Here is a 6,249-nt window from a genome sequence, read left to right as displayed (position 1 = left end):
CCAGTGTCTCTCTGTCTCTCTCCCGTCTTTGTTTCTGACTCTCTCCAAGCCTTTTGTCCCTCCCTTTCTCTGGGCCCGGGACAGGGGTGTGTGTGACAGCTCGGAGACATCCTGTCCCCTCCCACCCCTCCCTCCCCCTTCCAAACTTAGACCAGCTTGGACTCTGGGCTCTGGTCCCAGGACAGAGGGGACAAAACATATTATGAACCCCCAGGGGCTGGGCCTGAGGGCAGCAGACAAAGGGGAGCCCAGCCCCTTCGTACACCTTACCTGGGATGGGAGACCCAGGGCTCTGTGCACCCACCTGCCTCCGTGGGCCTCTGGGGACCAGGGAGACCACTCCCAGAGCCCCCTAATACCAAGAGTCCCCACCCCCAGCCGTCCCCCGTCAGACCCTGGAGCTCTTAATAGCTGAGAGAGACTCTGGGGAAAAGTCTTCTTTCGTGTACTCAGCAAGGCTCTGAGCCCAGCTCTGTGCTGGGGCCTTTATACTGCATCCTCCCAGCCTCCCAAAAGGGTGGGGATTTATCCCCAGTTTACAGAGCAGGAAACTGAGGTTCCGAGTGGCCATCGGCTTACGTGAGGTCAGAGGGGAGGAGGTGTGGGGTGACCCGGGACAGGCCTGTGTGACTCAGCCCGGATGCCTGCCCCATCAGGTTTCAACTACTACTACAACCTGCTATTAATAAAGATGCAGCTAGAAAGGTCTCTGGGCCTCTGGAAGGATCCCCAGGAAACTGGCTTCTGTGTTGGCCCTGGGAACCTGGGCAGGGCTGGTGGGGGGGTGCGGTGCAGAGGCGGAACTTCCTTTGTTCTTTGACTTTTCGAGGCTTGTGGAAAGTTGCAAGCGCAGAACAGTGGAAAAGGAAAGCCACAGGGAACACCCTCCGCTCCATTGACCAGACTTCACAAACGTTACTTTTTGCCATACTCTCTTTCTCTTTTCTTTTGTGGGGATGGAGTATTTTAAAGTAAATTGCAGTCTATGGAAATCATCTGGGGCAAAATGATACACTGCCTGGTGTTTGGTTTCAAATACTCCAGCGCAGGAAAAACATGGCCCAAGTGAGGGTGGGGATGTTGCGTCAACAGCACGTGTTACTGAGCACAAACAGTTCCTTTACTCTTTACTTTTGGTTCTGCTAGAAATTTTCCCTCATGAAAAGCTAAAAGTGACTAAACTACAGACATCATGATAAATTCTGCCCCAATGCTCAGGTTTACGTTTCCATCAAAGGAAGGAAAATTTCCAGCTCAACTGCAAAACTTTTATCAATCCCATCGAATGGCACTAACGGTAATTCCTTAAAATAAGCTAATGCTCAATCTGTATTCTTCATCCCCCAATTTTCCCAATTTTCTATTGCTGCTTTAGTTGAGTCAGTAATCCATGTCAACATGTGACTTTGGAGGAACTTTTTTTTTTTTATTTTGAAGTATAGTTGACTTAACAATATTGTGTTAGTTTCAGGTATACAGCATAGTGATTCTTTTTTTTAAAATAAATTTATTTATTTATTTATTTTTGGCTGCCTTGGGTCTTCGTTGCTGTGCGCAGGGTTTCTCTAGTTGCGGCGAGCAGGGGCTACTCTTCGTTGCGGTGTGCGGGCTGCTCATTGCGGTGGCTTCTCTTGTTGCGGAGCACGGGCTCTAGGTGCGCGGGCTTCAGTAGTTGTGGCACGTGGGCTCAGTAGTTGTGGCTCGCAAGCTCCAGAGCGCCGGCTCAGTAGCTGTGGCGCACGGGCTTAGTTGCTCCGCGGCATGTGGGATCTTCCTGGACCAGGGCTCAAACCCATGTCCCCTGCATTGGTGGGTGGATTCTTAACCACTGTGCTACCAGGGAAGCCCGTGGAGGAACCTTTGATCACTCTGCCTTTTGTATTATTTGAATTTCCCCCACAGCATGTTACCTATTCAAAAACTAAAACTAAAATTAAATAATGCAATGATGACCCTTCATTCAATGCTTATTAGGTGTCAGGCCCTGGCTCTTTATTTTTTAACTTTTTAAAATTCATTCAAGACTTTGTGGAGTCCTCCCGACAAGGCTTGGATGAGTAGGATGATGGCTTCCAATTTACTGATGGGGAAACTGAGCCCTGGAGAAACAGAGGCATTGGTCAGCAGCCAGAGAGAGGCAGAGCCAGGATTCGCGAGGGTCCGGGGACCCCAGGCTGCCCTCTACCACGCCCCCACCCCACTCAGGCTAGAGCTGAGTCCCTCCCCTGGGGGGCTGCAGGGCCTGCAGGGCAGCTGCTGGGCTGGAGCCGAAAGGTCAGGCTGCAAAGCTGGCCACCTGGGTCCCCCAGCGGGAGGGTGAGAGGGGCCACTGCAGGCCTCCGGCCCTCCCCAGCCCCCCCGCAGGTTCACGGATGATCCGGGGAGCTTTGCACCTCCCCATTTAGCCACGTTGCCACGTGGGGTCACCCAGAGTGACCGCGAGAGGCAGGTGTGATGGTGCGGGGGGAGGCCCAGCCCAGGCCCCGGGGTGCACACACCCCTGTTAAAGCTGGGCTCTGGGCCTCCTGCCTCGCCACGCCCCTGTGTCTGCTGCTCTCCAGCTCCCAGGGACTCCTCCTGTGACCGTCTCCTGCCTCTGTCTCCCCGGCCAAGCGTCCAGCTGCCTCCATGCCTCAGTTTCCTCCTCATGAAATGGGAACAATTGCCGGTCGTACCCAGAGCATTATTGTCAAAGAAACATTTAAAGTTTGTAACATATTATAGACTGACAATACATAATGATTGTACCTGATACAATCACAAATGCAATATACATTATATATATATATATAATATATATATATTATATATATATAATTATATATACTATGGACTATCATATATATGATGTCTGGTATATATCTTATATATTATTTATATACTTTATACATTTTTCCAAATAAAATATTTACTGAAAGATCACATCAAGTATTAACTGCATTTCAAATGTTGTGCAGTTGGGGAATTCCCTGGTGGTCCAGTGGTTAGGACTCAGCGCTTTCACTGCCGAGGGCCCGGGTTCAATCCCTGGTCGGGGACCTAGGATCCCACAGGCCACATGGCATGCCGCCCCCTCCCCCCCCAAAAAAGAAAAAATGTTGCACAGTTGATTACTCACCTGCCCACCCCCATATCCTTGGGCCAAAAAAAGAGATAAAAAGAAAAAGAAAAAAAAAAAAACCTGTAACATTAAATAGATGTGTCTTGTCCGGAAAGAATAAGATTACAAACTAGTAGGGCAAATCTTGGCCATTAGCAGTTATCGGGGTGCTTCGTGAAGACTGGAATGCCCTCCCCCCTATGTTCACGAGAATCACGCTGTTTTCTCTCTATTGCACCCGGGCAGGGGGCTTTGTTCCTACAGACACTGAATAAATACTGTTAAACAAAATAATGGATGAAAACACTAGACATAGCACCTAGAACAGAGCGATTGCTTAGTGATATGATTGCTCTCAACAAATACGCTGATGGCAGTTACAACAGGCCAGATACTGTGCTGGGGGCTTTATTCACCCGTGCAGGAATCTCACGGAATCCTCACCATCTACCTGTCAGAGTGGCTCTAGTATTTTTCAAGGCACACGCAGGCCACATATGACCCCTCACTGTCTGCCTGTCTGACCAGGTCAACACAGCAGTACAAACCCTTGCTATGGTTCCTCGTGCAAAAGAATATTTCAGGCACACACACACAAAAATATCCCAAATAACCATAATAAGCACCTCCATGTCCACAACTGTCCAGCTGAAGAAATATAACTTTTCAAATATAACTGGAACCCTCTGTGTACTTACCCTTCTCCAAATCCTTCCCTTCCCTCCCAGAAGTAACCACCATCCTTAAGGAGGTGTTTGTCGTTTTTCATGTTTACAAAAAAATACTTTTGCTACACACGTATGAATCCGTAACTGCCATAGAGTATCGCCTCGCCTGTTTTTAAATGTTGTATAAATAGCATCAGGTCTCTGACCTTCCGCTTGCTTTTGTGTTTGTGAGTTTCATCTGTGTTGTTACACGGAGCTCAGGCTCTTTCTTTTGCAAAGATGTTGAGTAGTCTAGTGTATGGACATATTGTATTTTATGGATGCATTCTTCCAAGCATGGACATTTTATTTTTCTCCACTATAGTGCTCTTGCAAGCAGGGCTGCAAAGAATATTCTGATACGTGTTGCCTTGTGCTGAGTGGTACACTTCATGGGGCACTGGCCTCAAAGTGGAATTCCTGGGTCGAAAGAAAAATGCGCAGCTAAATTCTTAGATATTGCCACATAGCTCTCCAAGGTGGCTGTATCTGACATCGCCTTTTTATTTTTTTATTTTTTTTTAACATCTTTATTGGAGTATAATTGCTTTACGATGGTGTGTTAGTTTCTGCTTTATAACAAAGTGAATCAGCTATACGTATACATATATCCCCATATCTCCTCCCTCTTGCGTCTCCCTCCCACCCTCCCTATCCCACCCCTCTAGGTGGTCACAAAGCACCGAGCTGATCTCCCTGTGCTATGCGGTTGCTTCCCACTAGCTATCTATTTTACGTTTGGTAGTGTATATATGTCCGTGACACTCTCTCACTTTGTCACAGCTTACCCTTCCCCTTCCCCATATCCCCAAGTCCATTCTCTAGTAGGTCTGTGTCTTTATTCCCGTCTTGCCACTAGGTTCTTCATGACCTTTTTTTTTTTTCTTCCTTAGATTCCATATATATGTGTTAGCATACTGTATTTGTTTTTCTCTTTCTGACTTACTTCACTCTGTATGACAGACTCTAGGTCCATCCACCTCACTACAAATAACTCAATTTCGTTTCTTTTTATGGCTGAGTAATATTCCATTGTATATATGTGCCACATCTTCTTTATCCATTCATCTGATGATGGACACTTAGGTTGCTTCCATGTCCTGGCTATTGTAAAGAGAGCTGCAATGAACATTTTGGTACATGACTCTTTTTGAATTATGGTTTTCTCAGGGTATATGCCCAGTAGTGGGATTGCTGGGTCGTATGGTAGTTCTATTTTCAGTTTTTTAAGGAACCTCCATACTGTTCTCCATAGTGGCTGTATCAATTTACATTCCCACCAACAGTGCAAGAGTGTTCCCTTTTCTCCACACCCTCTCCAGCATTTATTGTTTCTAGATTTTTTGATGATGGCCATTCTGACCGGTGTGAGATGATATCTCATTGTAGTTTTGATTTGCATTTCTCTAATGATGTTGAGCATTCTTTCACGCCTCTTTATTTTTATTTTTGCGTCCACAGGTCTCTTGGAGAGTCTGAAGAAAGCTATAGAGACTTGCACTGTCTGATATGAAAGCCACTAGCGGTGTAGGGCTCTTTGACACTTGAAACATGGCTTGTCCAAACTGAGATGTACTGTGAGTACAAAATAGACCCCAGATTTCAAAGACGTAGCACGGAAGAGAGAATGTAAACTACCCGTTGATGATATTTATATTAATTACATGATGACATGATAATGTTTTGGATATACAGTCGAGCTCATCATCGGCGGATTCCATATTTGCAAATTTGCCTACCCACTAAAAATGCTCCTGTGACCCCTGAATCTAGAGCACAGCGCTTTCGCGGGCATGCACAGAGCAGCCAACAATGGGAGTCTCGGACACATGTTCCCAGCTAAGGTTGAACAAACTTGCATCCTGTAAACGAGTGTCCTTTTTGCAGTATTGCGCTATTTCTTGGTGATTTTACATTTTCAAACGCCTCCCCAAACATAAAGCCCAAGTGCTGTCTAGTGTCCTAAGCGTAAAAGGGCTGGGATGGGGCTTATGGAGACAATGCACTTTAGGTAAGCTTCCTTTGGGCATGAGTTACAACACTGTTGGCTGTGAGTTTAATGTCAGTGAGTCAACAATATGCATTAGATAAGGTGCCTTTAAGCAGAAATACACATAAAACAAGGTTATGTATAAATCAATTAACAACAACAACAACAAAATTGTGACCAAAGTCTGGTAGGCAGCTAACCCCGTATTTCCCCCCGGGGCAGTGGCTCAGGATCAATTATTCAGTGTTCACTATGCCATTATAGACCATCACTACCGTGAATAAGGAGAATGAACTATATTGAGTGATGCCAATAAAAAGAATATACTGTATTGAGTGAACGAAAACATTTTATCAAAATTACTTTCACCTTGTTTCTCTTTCACTTTCGTAAAAATGGAAACGTAGGATTTAGCAGACGACATCCAGGTTTACAGTCCCTGCCAGATCTCT

Source organism: Balaenoptera musculus, chromosome 19 (assembly GCF_009873245.2).
Source record: "Balaenoptera musculus isolate JJ_BM4_2016_0621 chromosome 19, mBalMus1.pri.v3, whole genome shotgun sequence".
NCBI classification, from domain to species: domain Eukaryota; kingdom Metazoa; phylum Chordata; class Mammalia; order Artiodactyla; family Balaenopteridae; genus Balaenoptera; species Balaenoptera musculus.
This window is presented reverse-complemented; position numbering follows the sequence as displayed.